The 18572-nt window shown below is 42.8% G+C and overlaps 1 protein-coding gene across 2 annotated transcripts in view; it reads right to left on the bottom strand.

The window, feature by feature from the left end:
* Positions 1-18572, bottom strand: part of taok3a (TAO kinase 3a) — a 74038-nt gene that overhangs the window by 54840 nt on the left and 626 nt on the right. The window lies entirely within an intron of this gene.

Below are 18572 nucleotides of genomic sequence, written 5' to 3'. Positions count from 1 at the left end.
AGGCCGTGCACATGTTCACGGCTGCACACATACATGGAGAATGCATGCAATCATTACATGAAGTGCTACAGTCATTTAATCAGCAGTGTGCATGGACACAGACAAAGGGACGTCTACTCATGGAAGTACACACCAGCTGATCTAGTTTCTGCTCCAAGCATGTGCGTGTGTGTGTGTCTGTGAGTGTGTGCACGTGCGCACATGTTTGTATGTGTACATCAGGAGAGCTGAGCATAGAGTGAAGTGCTACTCTAAAGCCCAACAGGATTTTCCAATCAAGAGCAGCAGAAAGACAGAAAGATTAATAAAGGCCTATTGCATGCGCTCTACTTAAAGCAGTGCAAAAGAGAAATGATTACAGCCGGTAGGACATGCAGCTGCCACTTGCTTGAGTTTTTACAGAATGAAATATTAAAGAGACTCAAATGAACAGACATGTTGAGCTGCCATTAGCTGGAATGTGAGTGGTGGTGTTCAACCGACTACTGTCCATGCATGTGTCCACCTTTCCCAGACAGGATGAACGAATCAGGTTTCTTCCCTCATTCTGTATCTGGTGCAAGAGACTGAGAACAAAGATATAGACCCCTTGCCTGAGGAAGTATCTAAATCTTCTCAACAGCCTTCTTTCCGTAATCTGCCAACCAAGGTTTGCCAAATTCAGAGCAATACTGACTGCCCTCCAGACAAAGCCAAAGCAAGGGACACAAGTCTAATGGAAATCTCCCAGCTCAGTGAATGGATTCCACGTAAAACGCCTATGCTGGGTGAATGAGACGTCCTCTCTGACATTCTTGAAGGCCGTGTTCTTAGAGGGAAAACAATGATGTCATGCAGTCATTCGACGGGGCCTCACGGGATGGCGGGGGATGTTGTGATTCACGGTTATACATTTATGGCTAGGACTCCCAGAGCTGTCAGCTTTATAGTAGACCTGATAAAAATGCCTTGCAACCACTTGTGTATCACAGGGAGCCAATTTCTAAAGGAGCCTGTGGCTCTTAGTTGACTGCAAAGATAAGACAAAAAATATGGGATATGGGCGTTGGTTTTGCGTGTCAAAGTGATTCCAGAGAAACACCACAAATTTTGCCTTGCTCACAGAATACCAACATGACACAGTTCCCCCATTGTTTTCATATGATCAGTGTGGTACGAGAGCCATTGGTGTGTCAAGTCAAGGCGGAAATGACTTAATTATCATAGCACTTGAGAAGTATCTGCAAGGTGGTAATTTAACTCATGTAGGTACTACACCTTGATGGATGTGACTCAGCAAGAAGCCTTGCTCCCCTACAACCTTTCATCCTTCTCTACCATAAAAGAGAGAGAGAGAGTGATCAGCCAAAATGAAAAAGAAAGATGCAGGGAGGAAATCAAGTAGAGGAAACCCCAAAAAGGAAACATGCATCTAGGCCACTGAGTCATTTCCCTTGTGTTTTGCCTCTTCCTCTTCTTCTTTTTCAAATATACACTGACAGTATAAACTAGAAAATTCCCCCTGGGAAATTTTGAAAGGGACACGGGGTGCGTTCGAGCCGACAAAATTATCTACGTTTTAAAGTTTGAATGAAGTCTCTAGGACAAAGTATGGCCGAGCAGCGGACAATTGAAAAAGGCTGAAATTTGAGGAAATTTCCCCATTCATTTCTTATGGGAAATTTATCGCAGTTGTTCGCGTCTTACGTCGGCCTTCGATGGTCATAGCTCGAAAACCGTAAGAGATATCAAAATGTGCCGAGGGTCATTTGGAGCCGACAAAATTATCTACGTTTTAAAGTTTGAATGAAGTCTCTAGGAGAAACTATGGCGAAGCAGCGGACAATTGAAAAAGGCTGCAATGTGAGAAAACGGCAGATATCAGAGGCAGTCAGTCCCTGATTAATGAATTGCTCTCAGCTGTGTTTCTGTGGCTTTCTCCTTGTCTGTCTCTGTTGATCACCTCAGCTGTCTGTGTCTGCTTCTCTCCTCTGCTTCATGTCTCTGTTAACATGAATTAATGAACTGAATCAATAAACATGAATGGAGCTAATGCTAACGGAGCTAACAGAGCTAACACTAACTGAGCTAACAGCTAAAGGTGCGAATATAGCTAACGGCGCTAGCGCTAACAGAGCTAACTGTGCTAACAGAGCTAACAGAGCTAACGGCGTTAACAAGGGGGCGGGGGGATGGGGTTTTCATTATGCATTTGTCTGTGTGTGTGTGTTTATGTATCTGTCGTTGTGTGTGACTGCGTATGTGTGTGTCTTCGTCTGTTTGTGTGTGTGTGTCTGCTTGAACTACACAAGCAGCCCAACCAGCTCCTACATGGAGATGTGTCTGGTATATGTGTGTCTGAATGTGTGTGTGTGTGTGTGTTTGTTTGTGTGCGTGTGTAACTTCTGCCCCACCTGCTGATAATTACCTCTCTACCTCTCCCACTTTTTACCTGTTCCTGTTCAGTTTTGACGTGCTTGTTTTTAATCACTTTTTAGCTGTTGGTTAGCCCTGCTTGTGTGTGTGTTTGTGTGACTACTGTCTCAACCTTTTTGGCAAAGCGCTTGGTGAAGCTGAGTTTAACTGTTTGTTGGATGGAGATTGTTTTCAAACAATGCCCTTGTTTTGACTGAGCTCGTTAAGATAATCATTCTCAGGCTTGTTGTCCTGCAGATGTGTGTGCGTGGGTTATTGACCGGTGTGTGTGTAAATGACAGTTGCACCTGTTAAACTCCTCCCTTGAAAAGCGGCTTTTTCGCTGTCGGTTTCTTCCGAACAACTTGCGATTGTGTCAAAACCGTAGCTGCTATCAAAAAACCGATTACACTGTGAGATGCGGACAAGTCTGGGCCAGATGTACGTGTGTTTTATGTCCAGATATTCTTTAGAAAAATGACAAAATGGTCGACTTAAAAAGACTCTGCGACTCAGAGAACAGGAGTTTGTATTGTATGCAGTGAGATTTGGGTTCGGCGAACCTCCTGAACTAAATCCTCTGGTGAGAGAACCGTACCTCGTATCAGAGTGTACTATAGATCATCGGACTCCCGAGAACTTCCTGAGTCCGGCCATCTCCTCGTTTTATTCCTGACACAACAACTTTTCGTTTTATGGCGATCTAAAGACAGGAGGCATTTCTGCTTTGCTCACAAAACAGCTCTGAATTTTAACATGGGACTTAATGGGAGAGCAGGAGGGAGATGGCTGCACAAAACGTCTCACTATTTAAATTCAGTAAGTCTCTCGGCTTTTTCGAGGACATCACACGAAAGAGGACAAGTTTGTCTACAAAATGAGCCCAAAATTATGCGTGTAGAGTGTAATTTGTGGCCGTAGCGACGAGAAAAAGAGAAGATTTTCAGATCGTTTTTAGACTCTGTGCCACTCTAGCACGCACTCTAGCACGAACATTCCGCGCAATACACACCCATTATAATCTCAAAATTTCCCGCCAAACGATCACTGTCATTGAACAGTGACTGATCAAAAACTATAGGACCAATCAAAATGTGGATGAACACACCAATAGACCAGACTTGGGTCTACATTTTAAAGTTGAAATGAAGTCTCTCGGTGAATGTATGCCTGAGCTACAGATGTTTGAAAAACTCCAATTTCAATCTTGTTTTTTTCACCGGTCCCATTCATTTCTTATGGGAAATTTATCGCAGTTTTTCGCGTCTTACGACGCGAAAAACTGCGATAAATTTGAGAAAAGTAATAGCACACCGATCCCGAACAATACGCACGTTTTGATATATAATTTGCGAGGGTTTTCTCAAAGCTGCGGGGCGAGTTTGAGGACGAAAACTTGGAGGAAGATGAAAAATAACTAGAAAATTCCCCCTGGGAAATTTTGAAAGGGACACGGGGTGCGTTCGAGCCGACAAAATTATCTACGTTTTAAAGTTTGAATGAAGTCTCTAGGAGAAACTATGGCGAAGCAGCGGACAATTGAAAAAGGCTGCAATTTGAGAAAACGGCAGATATCAGAGGTAGTCAGTCCCTGATTAATGAATTGCTCTCAGCTGTGTTTCTGTGGCTTTCTCCTTGTCTGTCTCTGTTGATCACCTCAGCTGTCTGTGTCTGCTTCTCTCCTCTGCTTCATGTCTCTGTTAACATGAATTAATGAACTGAATCAATAAACATGAATGGAGCTAATGCTAACAGAGCTAACAGAGCTAACACTAACTGAGCTAACAGCTAAAGGTGCGAATATAGCTAACGGCGCTAGCGCTAACAGAGCTAACTGTGCTAACAGAGCTAACAGAGCTAACGGCGTTAACAAGGGGGCGGGGGGATGGGGTTTTCATTATGCATTTGTCTGTGTGTGTGTGTTTATGTATCTGTCGTTGTGTGTGACTGCGTATGTGTGTGTCTTCGTCTGTTTGTGTGTGTGTGTCTGCTTGAACTACACAAGCAGCCCAACCAGCTCCTACATGGAGATGTGTCTGGTATATGTGTGTCTGAATGTGTGTGTGTGTGTGTGTGTGTTTGTTTGTGTGCGTGTGTAACTTCTGCCCCACCTGCTGATAATTACCTCTCTACCTCTCCCACTTTTTACCTGTTCCTGTTCAGTTTTGACGTGCTTGTTTTTAATCACTTTTTAGCTGTTGGTTAGCCCTGCTTGTGTGTGTGTTTGTGTGACTACTGTCTCAACCTTTTTGGCAAAGCGCTTGGTGAAGCTGAGTTTAACTGTTTGTTGGATGGAGATTGTTTTCAAACAATGCCCTTGTTTTGACTGAGCTCGTTAAGATAATCATTCTCAGGCTTGTTGTCCTGCAGATGTGTGTGCGTGGGTTATTGACCGGTGTGTGTGTAAATGACAGTTAATGACACACCTGTTAACTGAAAAGCGGCTTTTTCGCTGTCGGTTTCTTCCGAACAACTTGCGATTGTGTCAAAACCGTAGCTGCTATCAAAAAACCGATTACACTGTGAGATGCGGACAAGTCTGGGCCAGATGTACGTGTGTTTTATGTCCAGATATTCTTTAGAAAAATGACAAAATGGTCGACTTAAAAAGACTCTGCGACTCAGAGAACAGGAGTTTGTATTGTATGCAGTGAGATTTGGGTTCGGCGAACCTCCTGAACTAAATCCTCTGGTGAGAGAACCGTACCTCGTATCAGAGTGTACTATAGATCATCGGACTCCCGAGAACTTCCTGAGTCCGAATATCATCTCGTTTTATTCCTGAGACAACAACTTTTCGTTTTATGGCGATGTAAAGACAGGAGGCATTTATGCTTTTCTCACAAAACAGCTCTGAATTTTTACATTGGAGTCAATGGGAGAGCTAGAGGGAGGTGGCTACACAAAAAGCCTCACTATTTAAATTCAGTAAGTCTCTCGGCTTTTTCGAGGACATCACATGAAAGAGGACAAGTTTGTCTACAAAAGATCCCAAAATTATGTGTCTCCTATTCACCGTTTGTATTTTACGGCAATTTTAGAAACACATTTCAGGCGATTTTTCACCGGCTGTCTCACTCTAACTTATGACATCACCCACTGTAGAGGGAGAGATTCTGAGCATTTTTGTGAGAAACTTGATGGTCTTCAGATGGTCATAGCTCGAAAACCGTAAGAGATATCAAAAAATGTGCCGGTATTAATTTTGAGCTGACAAATTTATCTACGTTTTAAACTTTGAATGAAGTCTCTAGGACAAAGTATGGCCGAGCTGCGGACAATTGAAAAAGGCTGAAATTTGAGGAAATTTCCCCATTCATTTCTTATGGGAAAGTCTTCGCAGTTGTTCGCGTCTTACGTCGGCCTTCGATGGTCATAGTTCGAAAACCGTAAGAGATATCAAAATGTGCCGAGGGTCATTTGGAGCCGACAAAATTATCTACGTTTTAAAGTTCAAATGAAGTCTCTCGGTGAATGTATGCCTGAGCTACAGACGTTTGAAAAACTCCAATTTCCATCTTTTTTTTTTCGCCCGTCCCATTCATTCTTATGGGAAATTTATCGCAGTTTTTCGCGTCTTACGACGCGAAAAACTGCGATAAATTTGAGAAAAGTAATAGCACACCGATCCTGATCAAACCGCACGTTTTGATATATAATTTGCAAGGGTTTTCTCAAAGCTGCGGGGCGAGTTCAGGGACAAAAATTTGGAGGATGATGAAAAATAATAATAACTAGAAAATTCCCTCTGGGAAATTTTGAAAGGGACACGGGGTGTGTTCGAGCCGACAAAATTATCTACGTTTTAAAGTTTGAATGAAGTCTCTAGGACAAAGTATGGCCGAGCAGCGGACAATTGAAAAAGGCTGAAATTTGAGGAAATTTCCCCATTCATTTCTTATGGGAAATTTATCGCAGTTGTTTGCGTCTTACGTCGGCCTTCGATGGTCATAGCTCGAAAACCGTAAGAGATATCAAAATGTGCCGAGGGTCATTTTGAGCCGACAAAATTATCTACGTTTTAAAGTTTGAATGAAGTCTCTAGGAGAAACTATGGCGAAGCAGCGGACAATTGAAAAAGGCTGCAAATTGAGAAAATGGCAGATATCAGAGGTAGTCAGTCCCTGATTAATGAATTGCTCTCAGCTGTGTTTCTGTGGCTTTCTCCTTGTCTGTCTCTGTTGATCACCTCAGCTGTCTGTGTCTGCTTCTCTCCTCTGCTTCATGTCTCTGTTAACATGAATTAATGAACTGAATCAATAAACATGAATGGAGCTAATGCTAACGGAGCTAACAGAGCTAACACTAACTGAGCTAACAGCTAAAGGTGCGAATATAGCTAACGGCGCTAGCGCTAACAGAGCTAACTGTGCTAACAGAGCTAACAGAGCTAACGGCGTTAACAAGGGGGCGGGGGGATGGGGTTTTCATTATGCATTTGTCTGTGTGTGTGTGTTTATGTATCTGTCGTTGTGTGTGACTGCGTATGTGTGTGTCTTCGTCTGTTTGTGTGTGTGTGTGTGTCTGCTTGAACTACACAAGCAGCCCAACCAGCTCCTACATGGAGATGTGTCTGGTATATGTGTGTCTGAATGTGTGTGTGTGTGTGTGTTTGTTTGTGTGCGTGTGTAACTTCTGCCCCACCTGCTGATAATTACCTCTCTACCTCTCCCACTTTTTACCTGTTCGCGCTTGGTGAAGCTGAGTTTAACTGTTTGTTGGACGGAGATTGTTTTCAAACAATGCCCTTGTTTTGACTGAGCTCGTTAAGATAATCATTCTCAGGCTTGTTGTCCTGCAGATGTGTGTGCGTGGGTTATTGACCGGTGTGTGTGTAAATGACAGTTGCACCTGTTAAACTCTTCCCTTGAAAAGCGGCTTTTTCGCTGTCGGTTTCTTCCGAACAACTTGCGATTGTGTCAAAACCGTAGCTGCTATCAAAAAACCGATTACACTGTGAGATGCGGACAAGTCTGGGCCAGATGTACGTGTGTTTTGTGTCCAGATATTCTTTAGAAAAATGACAAAATGGTCGACTTAAAAAGACTCTGCGACTCAGAGAACAGGAGTTTGTATTGTATGCAGTGAGATTTGGGTTCGGCGAACCTCCCGAACTAAATCCTCTGGTGAGAGAACCGTACCTCGTATCAGAGTGTACTATAGATCATCGGACTCCCGAGAACTTCCTGAGTCCGACCATCTCCTCGTTTTATTCCTGACACAACAACTTTTTGTTTTATGGCGATCTAAAGACAGGAGGCATTTCTGCTTTGCTCACAAAACAGCTCTGAATTTTAACATGGGACTTAATGGGAGAACAGGAGGGCGCTGGCTGCACAAAACGTCTCACTATTTAAATTCAGTAAGTCTCTCGGCTTTTTCGAGGACATCACACGAAAGAGGACAAGTTTGTCTACAAACTGATCCCAAAATTATGCGTGTAGAGTGTAATTTGTGGCCGTAGCGACGAGAAAACGAGAAGATTTTCAGATCGTTTTTAGACTCTGTGCCACTCTAGCACGCACTCTAGCACGAACATTCCGCGCAATACACACCCATTATAATCTCAAAATTTCCCGCCAAACGATCACTGTCATTGAACAGTGACTGATCAAAAACTATAGGACCAATCAAAATGTGGATGAACACACCAATAGACCAGACTTGGGTCTACATTTTAAAGTTGAAATGAAGTCTCTCGGTGAATGTATGCCTGAGCTACAGATGTTTGAAAAACTCCAATTTCAATCTTGTTTTTTTCGCCCGTCCCATTCATTTCTTATGGGAAATTTATCGCAGTTTTTCGCGTCTTACGACGCGAAAAACTGCGATAAATTTGAGAAAAGTAATAGCACACCGATCCCGAACAATACGCACGTTTTGATATATAATTTGCGAGGGTTTTCTCAAAGCTGCGGGGCGAGTTTGAGGACGAAAACTTGGAGGAAGATGAAAAATAATAATAATAATAAGAAGAAGAAGAAGAAGAAACGCGCGGGATAGTAATAAGTGACTCGGGGCTACGCCCCGAGTCACTGGCTCCTGCAGCAGAGCTGCAGGAGCCAGTGCCTCGGAGCGTGCCCCGTGTCCCTAATAAGAAGAAACACGCGGGATAGTAATAAGTGACTCGGGGCTACGCCCCGAGTCCCTAATAAGAAGAAGAAGAAGAAGAAACGCGCGGGATAGTAATAAGTGACTCGGGGCTACGCCCCGAGTCACTGGCTCCTGCAGCTATGAAATAGCTGTAGGAGCCAGTGACTCGGGACGTTGCCCCGTGTCCCTAATTATGTACATCATCACTGGGGTTTACACAGAGTGGGATAGGGCCCATGGGTTTTAGGACTTAGGATTTCAGCTTTTTATCCCCTGTAAAGTCTGCCCGCAATTAGTTTGGGAATTAATTCGGGCTCAGAACTTAGCCTTCCTCTTCCTCTTTTAGATCTGTACTGATTCATCCAAGCCTCTTTTACACACACAAATAGAGGGGGACTAAAAAATAAAATATCTGCCCTGTGGAGGACAGATTTTACCCACACACATAATTTAAAAATGTAAAACCAACATTAAAGTACTGTGGTGTAGTACAAATGACTAAAACATGTGTCTGCTAATGCCATGCTTCGAGTTTGTGTGTGTGTGTGTGTTTGGGTGTGTTTGTGCAAGAGATACAGCTGTAGATGTCGAGGCCATTTACATGAAAAGAATCAATGTGCATCGATATGCCAAGTGTAGCTAAACTGTTACTTAAGTATTAATGGGTTTTGTTAAACTACAATCAATAAAGCTACCCAATAAAAACAGACCTGAATACAGGCCACACCTTGGCTGGGCTAGGCCAGACTATGTCAAATCAAGATTTCCCCTCCCTGTAACAGTACTTAAGGTAACCTGCTGATCTTCTGGTGCACAACCAGTCATCACCCCAATTTGTCTTGTTGTGCTAAGGTCTTGTCAAAATACCCACATGTGATTGTCACAAACCTGAATAAACATTATAATCTTCTTCAACTAACCCTCAGTCACAAAAAACAGTGTTAATCTTCAGTAGAGCTATAACTGATGATTATTTTCATTATCGATTATTGGTTGTCATTTATCAGTTAGTCCACACAGTTTCATCACAAATGGTGGTCACATGTTCTCAGAGCCCACAGCGGTGTCGACAAATTGCTTATTTTGTATTTTGTAGTGTCTGAACAACAATTCAAACCCTAAAGATGTACAGTTTATCATCCCGCAACAAGACAAACAGCAGATCCTGGAGCCAGATGAAAGATGGGTTAAATGATAAATCGATTATCAGAATAGTTGCTGATATTCTGTTTATCAACCTGAACCTCATGAACTATATCTAACAAATGGTCATAACCATAATCTTGTGCATACCCAAGCTGTCTGCATGTACCTTTCTTGCCTAATTTCGTTACTGAGGGAATTCAGTTCACTTTTACTGGCTGCAGGATTCAGTTTAATCTAAGGTATGCGATGAAAAATAGATATTATAGGAACTAGCCAGTTCTTATATTTAAGGACAGTGTCAGTCCAACAACTAGACCCCTTGCACTAGACACCCTGCTGCCTTTTCCTCTTTATTCATTCTGAAGTTTTCCATTCATCTCTAAAATTCACTGTTGGTTCAGGCTTTCTGTTCCTGGTGGGATCTATTAACTTTTGCAACACCTCACACCCTGTCTCTTTGGGAAAGAGGATTGGAGACCAGTGACTATTTCCTTCCAGTAAATTTTCACAATCACTACATCCTACACTTAAGCTGTGCAGTCTGATCTCACCAGTGCACACAGATCACCCATCACGACCCCTACAGTCCACCAAAACCCTATAGTCCTCTGTGTGTTGCCCATCAATAATTAATGGGATAAATCTTTATACTGCAATCATTTGTCCGGAACAAAGGAAGGGCGACAAATTAATTACGGGATCTCTTTATTTATACAACTCAACCCAATAAATCAGAATGCGAGAGAGCGTGTGTGTATGTTTGAGAAAGAATGAGATGCACAGATGGATAGACAAATGCTCTTAGAATAGATGGATGTCAGGGAGGTGTGGTAGTCCTACTTGCTGTGTATTATGGCCCTCAATCATGTTTATTATCTCGACTTATAACAGTCATGTGTGGGGATGTATCAGTTTTCAGAGGCAGATCTTTAATCTTCCTTGAATGGTGGACTTTCTGATACTACTGTACAACTGAAATCTCTTAATTCATATTGTCCCTCTAGACTTAGATAAAATCAGCAGTTTAAAAGCTAATAAATGAATGACTGCTTCATTATCCAGCGTGTTACACTGCTCAAAAAGTGTATCAGCAATAACATTGAGCCTGTGATTATTGTTGAGAACAGTAACATGAACCTTGACATCTAATCCAATAATAATATTGGCCTGCTTCCTGCTCCTTCACTGTGAATGGGTTAAGAATGTACTATATGCTTTCCCATCTGACATGGCCCCTGTTTCACACCAGGAAACAATAGCTGGACACAGGTCATGAGGTTGCTGTCCATGAAAAGCCAGGAAGGGCGTGTGATTGCATCGGCTTCTTTGATACCCTCAAGGCCTGATAATTTAACCATTTCCTCGCTAGCCCTCTGGGACTACATCATCCCTGCAATTATCCGAGGGTTCGCGGCCTCCTGGCTTAGCAGTGCTGCACATCTGGTTTATTTGTGTTTGAGTGTGACGAGAGCTTGTATGTGTGTGTGCGACAGAGAGAGGAAACGAAAGCCAGAATGAGTGAGGGAAGTAGTGGGGCCGGCTGTTGACTGCCAGAGTTTCCTCTAAGTCACTGTTTAATTGGACAATTGTTCAGTTCAACCTCGGGCTCTCTGAGTTCACAAAGGCATACAAAGCTATTCTAGCATGGACTATTGAGCAAGAAAGGGGTGGCAGACGGACTTGCTTTGGCTCTCATTGCCTTCTTTTTCCGACTCCTATGTTCCCTCATGCAATATGACACACCATTCACATCCAGTCTGGTGAATCAGGGGTTAGCTAAAAGCTAATTTGGAGAGATAAAGGCAGCAACTATGGGAGAAGGCTGAAATGCGGAAAAATAACTGTGTTGTCCAATTGCTCAACAGAAATAGCTTAGCTTCCATAATTCATTGGTCTTGATGTTGTCTTGAACTTGATGTTGTCTTTGAAAATTATTGGAGGGGAGTCCTGTGATAAACGTATTCAGCCAGGCTGAGCCACAGACTTAACTAAAAAATAAAAAAATAAAGTCACATTCAGCCTGAATCACTGCTGGTTGGCGAGACTGCAACACAATCTCCCCCAGATTCATCAGAGGCAAATCTCCACTTGACCCAATGGAGGCTGTCCAGTCACAGCATTAGGGCTTCAGCAGAGGCCTAGTTTCTGTTGGGACTGGCGGGGGGGGGTTGGCACACACTCTGGTAGCCCAATAGATGAGGAGTTATCAAGCATTTACGTCTGGTTCTGTGGCAGCCAGACCTAAAAGGTTCATGGTGATCTCCATCCTGGCGACATCACCTTTAAAACATCGTTTGATAATGCTATGGATTCAAAGCTGATAAACAGCCATTAAATAAAACCACCAGCATTGGCCACAGTGCCCACTGCTGAGCAGTCATGAACGTGCTCAACTAAAACACTAGTGAAATGTGCTCTGCAATGACGCTTGAAAACAAAATGAAAGACAAGTTCGGAAACATGTTCTAAAAGGAGCTGAGTAGAAATTATGATGTAGAACTGTGAGACACAAAAGCGCTTTGGGCACGCAAAGGAAGCTCCCAAAATAGACCAGTGCGGTGCAGAGTATTACCTCACCCCCATTCACATCAGCAAATGTGTCCATCACAATCGTGCATCCTAAGCCTTGCTGACATGCCCCACTCTGCAAAGCTAGCAGTGCATACTGGAGTTTTCCCAGCCAGTTGCATGCAGGAGACAGTCAGCAGAACGGATGCAAACTGTAGGCCTATGACATGACACTTTCAATTTTTTAAAAGACCCCCATTACAGTGAACCATGTAGTTCTAAAAATACTCCTGCCTAAGCCCTTTCCTTCATTCTGCCAGGCTAAATTAAGCCCTAGGCCCAGGAGGGGTGGTGGTGGGCAGAGATAACAAGTCAGCCATCAGCAATGGTGATGTCTCTCTGGGTGGTGATGATGATGGCTGCAGCCATAATTCCCAAGCACTTCAACTTGGCCTAGTCATGGAAGCGCAGAGACAGGCTTGCAGATTTCACTGGAGAGCTGGAGACAGATGTAGCTGGACATAATGGGGGTTGAAAAGAGCGGGGGGGTGGAGGGGCAAACTCATGGTCACAGCTGTAACCTCGCCAGAGGATTGGAGGCGTGCTTCTAATGAAGGGCTGTAATCAAGTCGCTCATGCTAACCTCCCACACCCATTGAGGCTGACTTGCCAAAATGCCTCTCTTATGACAGAGGGTTCAGTAGGCTTGAGGAAGAAAACAATGAGGGGAAGAGCAGTCCATGTAATACACCAGAAAGAATGACGTATTTAACAACCAATCTGTTCTGCATTTTGGTATGTAGCATATCGCTTTTGCGTCTGGTAAACAAGTTAAGCCAGATGTCACGCTAGCAGACAGCCTACAAAAGGTGAGGCAAAAAAAAAAAAAAAAGCTGAGACCTGCTAGGTGAAGGCTGGCTGGCATGTACTGCCAGGCACAACTCTACATTTAAAATGCCACAATAAATGTCTTTAAAGGTATGCAATGTTTTCATAGTGAAAACTTCAGTGGGTGACAGCTGGATCCTACCGCTCACCAAAGATCTAAAGCGGATGGTTGGACAAAGACAGCTTTCAGCATTGTGAAGTGGCGAGTGAATGGCAGAAGTGGCGCACTCACTAGGGAGACATTTGTTGATGAGACATCTGTTGGGCCATGACTTCCTCCCCTCCGAGACAGCTTTCAGTAGACTGAGGCCATGACTCAGGTCTGCACCAGCTGCTGGCCCATGAGTAGATCCATTTCACATTTTTCCCTGTGACTCCTATCATGGTCAGTGGTGCAATTACACAGTTTCCATAAAATCCAGAAGTAAATGCAGATCAAACAGTTTGTCTGATTGTGACTTGGTCTTTTGGGCCTTTGTAGAAATGGACCTCAAGGAGGATTATTAAAAAAAAAAAAAAGCAGTTGTTTGTTGCTTAATAAACACGCACATATCTAATTAAATTGAGAAGACACAAGGTTGAGTCTCTCTTGGGTACTGACATAGCCTTGACACCCACCAGAAGGCTTAGGGATGCACCTGCTGTTAACATGGGCATGCGCATGCAGTCTTCATGATGATGTAATTAAATAAAGTGCTACTGTAGATTAATCCTGTTACCAAATATCTGTACTGGTTCTCTCTCTTGCCGGCTTCACAAGACCATGATCTTGCAGCAGTGAAGAGTTTTGCTGTCTTTTGAAATCACCATTAAAAGCTGTACCGGTTAACACATCTGCTAGTAGAGGAGAGGTGGGGGTAGGGAGGGCATAATTCTCCCTGTCATCTGAGACAGCATTCCTATATTAGACATGCTAAACCAGATCACTGCAGAACATTAAGCCTGACAGCAGAGCTTTAATATTTGATGCGCTCTGCTACCGTGGCATAAACCACCAAACTGCTGCAGCACCGGCTAAACTGGCAATTCACTAATACATTTTTCAAAAGTCAGCCTTCCATCACAAGGAAGTGGAGAAAAGTTCATCGCTCTCAGCAGAGAGTTGTAAGAGATGCTGAGATGGATTACTCAGCAGGGAGAAGAAATGTATGTTTTTCATTGGTGCTTTCAACAGGTTGCCCTAGATGCAAAACAAAAACCTGCCTAGACATTCTGTGTTGGCATCAAGAGCTTTTGGAAAATATCACACTGGCTGTCTCACAGATATGTAGAGCTGACCTAGCACACAGCCAGTAAACTCATTACAGGGTTGGTGGCAAGCCATAAGACATATGGGCCTACCAGTGCGCCTGTCATGGTTCTTCAACGGCAGGGCAGGTAAACTTGTTAACTTTGACATCCACTTGACCCCAGAAGAGAGGAGGGGAGGGAGTCACAGACTCTGGTAAGACACCTTACTAGGTCATAGTAGGACAGAGGGAGCTGTCCAAAGCTCTGTTTTCAGTACTAATTAAACTAGGCCCAGGTCCTGTAAGGCCAGAAGCCTGCCTGTATGCCTCCTGGTTGTTCTTAAATTAGACAAGTCAAGATTCAACTGAGACTAAAAGAGATTGCATTAGGCACTGCAGCACATTAGAAGAGCTGTGAAGCAGAAGCTAAAATTGGCACATACATAGAGGTCACACCAACAATTGTGACTGGTATAGACAATTTGCAGGGAGGCAGTGATCATTTGTTGTACAGATAAACTGCTATAGCATTCAATACATAACAATGATGCAGACCTGCAAAGCCAATAGATTCTTATGATTAAGCAGTGGGAATCAAGCTTTCCATTTTACTGAGTCTATTTCCTCTTCATGAAGTGAATGTAATACTTCACAGCCCCCATAAGGACAAATTCTCTCATCAGGATCAGAGATTAGGCTCGGCAACAAAATAACAAGACCTAGTGCATACTAAGACTCAGTGTCTTTACAATACACTCTGCAGCATACTGAATACTTGAGATGTCATTCTCATTGTTCTATACAATGCAGCTTTGCCTTCTTGCTATGCAATTTGAAAGCTTTTCATGGATTTACTGCCTCCATGAGCAAAATCCACTGATCACTGTTCCGATTAAATCATTTTGGTAGAAAAATTTCATAGTCATAAATGAAGAGTTTAAGAGGAGTGGCGCAAAACTACCATTCCAACTATGATTTTTTCTTTTTTTAAACTTTGCTCATAAACAAGCCCTGTACAGTGCAGAGTATGTATTAAGCCTGCAGCCAGCTTAAGTACCCCCCAATGTCAAGTCTGCTGGTAGTGTCAGGCCATGCCCACACTAATCTGTCTAGCAAGCGCACCTTTTTCTCTTCATTTTGGCCCTCCATCAATACTAAACCAGCATTTTTCTCATCCAAACATGAGCATTCATGCTGTCCACAGTGGTTAAATGCGATACGTTTGAACAGGTTTCATCCAACATGATGCTTGCGCAGACACAGTCAAGTGCTATGTAGCAGTAATGATAAGAAGCCAAGTTTCTGTCACCTTTGGCTCTCTTTGTGATTGCTCACTTTGAACGGCAAAATAGAGTGATTACACAACACAGGGTTCATCTTTAACTTGGTTTCTATGAAACCAATGAAAATTACGAGTGATCCAGATACAGTCCAATAATTGTCAGGACAATTCTTACTCAACAGCTGCCTCTCTATGCAGATCAGTGTCTAGGATCATGGACTTGCACCCAACAATGTTTGACCACCTTTTATAAGTGATGGACCATTCTGGTTAATGAAGACATTTTATTGTCTAACTTTATGACATTTAATGTCACAGTACAGAGCTGCTCTGATGACATATTATTGACAGCTGTATTATTCACATTTTCTAATTGTTTCTGGGTCCTCCACTACAACTACCGACACCACTAAACTTGTGATGTTTTTGATTGCTGATTTAAAAAGGCAGGACTAGTCTTCTTTTTACTCTTTGGTAACATTTTTGTGAATGAACCCTGTCCACAAACAGAGCAGAACAAGTTGTCTTGTAATAACTTCAGGGGTGTTGATAAGGCTAATGATTAAAATCTCAAAAACATGCATCTCCTCATGAACAGGTGGCATTCACCAGCTTGAAACAAGCAATTTATGACAAGAGTGCTTGGCGAATCTGACAATTTGCAACACGCAAAACAAAATAAGAGTGTTAGGATGTGGTTAGGAAAATGTTTTTGCATAAGGCCCATTGTGCGTTTTGCTCATGTCTGGCTAATGAAACACAAAAAAGTCTAAGTGATCATAGAGAGTCAGTGGTGATTGAAATTGCTGACACCATTGGGTAGTGTGACATAATCAGTAAAGCCTTGTAATATCATTTTATCCATTTTTTATATGACAATTTCTTTCTTTCTTTCTTTCTTTCTTTCTTTCTAGCTTATTGTTGGAACAGCCCTGGAAAAAAAAAAGTGTATTCAGACAATTTCATTCAAGCTTAATCCTGAATGCCATTTAAACCAGTCCCATGTGGAAAGGGGTGTCTGTCTTTAGTGTGAACATGGCCTCAGTGTGAGCATGTCGGGCTCACACGCCCACCCCACCCCTGTCTCTGACAGCCACATCAGCCAATTGTCAAGAGCAGCTGATGTGTCCTTTTCCCAGTGCATCCATCAGCACACACGGACGGACGGACGCACGCACGTGCACACACACGCGCACACTCACACACAACACTGGTGCTCAAAGGGATTTGTGCAAATTCATGAGAAGACCCCTGGCTAATGTCTCAATAATCTCTCACACAGCTCTATAAAAAGACATGACTGTTTGCAATATGCTTATGACTGCTCTGCCTGTCTAAAGGAAGCTTGTTGTCACATTACATATAGTGACCTGTAACATCTACTGTTTAACCAAGGCCAAATAAAAGCAGAGAAGAACATAACAATTCCTCCAAAACACTGTGCAATAGTCTGTTATGTGCCTCTCGTTACACAGTGTGCACTATAAAAGGCATTTACCTGACCAGATCTGGCTGACCTCACGTGGGTACAACTGTACAAGAAATGAACATTTAGCACATCATGACCTGAGCTTTATTTTATATTATGAGTGAAACATTTACCCGAAAATGACACAATCAACTTAAAATTCTGATAGAATAATGAACTGCCCTAGATGCCATCACTAATAAGGAAGTGTGTCACTTTCTGTTCCCTCTCTCAGTTGCACATACCAGATACTACTAAATAGAGCTGCATCGATTAATCAATTAGATGTCAACTAATTAATTCATCTTCAACTATTTTGATAATCAGTTATTTTTGTACGTAAAAAGTCAAAATTATGATTTCAGCTAATAAAATGTGAGTGCTTTGTGGCTTCTTCTGTGACAGCAAACTGAATATTTTTGGGTTGGTGGATAAACAAGACATTTGCGGACGTCAAATTTATGAATTTAGAAAATACTCATCAATTAAAATAATCATTAGTTGCTGCCCTACTACTAGATATGGGTGATGTGAACAAGGGAGAGGACTTGCACAATGGTCCCGTGCCCTTTGAACGAAATCAAGTCGGCTGCTAAACTAAAATAGGGTACTGAAACTCTTGACTAGAGATAAAAGGCACAAAAAGATGGTAAAGAGCACAGATCCTCTTATTTTCTTTAGGTGACACCAGTTTGACACTACTTACTCAGCATTATCTCAGGTCGAGTCGACGCTAATTCTGCAAAACAAACGTGTGTGAAAGGAGTTGGTGTTTTTTTCCAGCCGCACTACATCCCTGCTTTGCACCTCTGAGTGGACAGACAGAGTCTGGACGTACTGCAGTTCAAACGACACGCAGGTGCAATGCCATAATATGGCATTAAATGCGTTCTTGAAAAGACAAAATGACCAAAGGCACAGTTTAGCGGTGAAATACAGGTCTGCTGCCTCTCACTCATGCGCTCTACACACGAGAGATGACATCATGTTGGGTCAGCTTGGGTTTTGGTGCTCAGCTTGCTATCTGCATCTGCCATTTCGAGCGCGTCATGTTAGCCCACATTTACTTTTAACGTTGGGTATTTAACCAAGCACCGTCCTGCACGCAGGAGATGAACCACTGTGGCATTCACGCCAGCAACGAGTCATTTGAAAAAAAAAAAAAAAGGAAAAAAAGATGAATGACGCGCGGTTATTGTCTTTCGCTTTTTGCATTTAATGTATGCAAGCCAGTATTACGATCGACATGATAAAAACAGAAGTGTCAAGGATGCAGATTCTTGGCTGGTTAATGAGTGCAGAGAGACGTAGTAAATGTAGTAAAATGCGGTTCGGGTCATGTGCAGTGGACGTTACACCGTCTCTCATCCGAAAGCCATTGTGACTGCGCGTTGATAGTAAAAGCTCACTCACAACAATGTAGGATACGATGGAAGGTACCACAGTCGTTACGGATGTGACAGACTCGCGCAGACTGGCCCACATTGCGTGACAATACTAAAACAACACATAGGACAAGTTTACATTGCGTCCAGCCGCCTCGCCGGCTTTGTAAAAACCTCAA

This window comes from Chelmon rostratus, chromosome 5, assembly GCF_017976325.1.
Source record: "Chelmon rostratus isolate fCheRos1 chromosome 5, fCheRos1.pri, whole genome shotgun sequence".
NCBI lineage: Eukaryota > Metazoa > Chordata > Actinopteri > Chaetodontiformes > Chaetodontidae > Chelmon > Chelmon rostratus.
The sequence above is the reverse complement of the archived record's forward strand: the minus strand, read 5'-3'. Positions and strand labels throughout refer to the sequence as shown.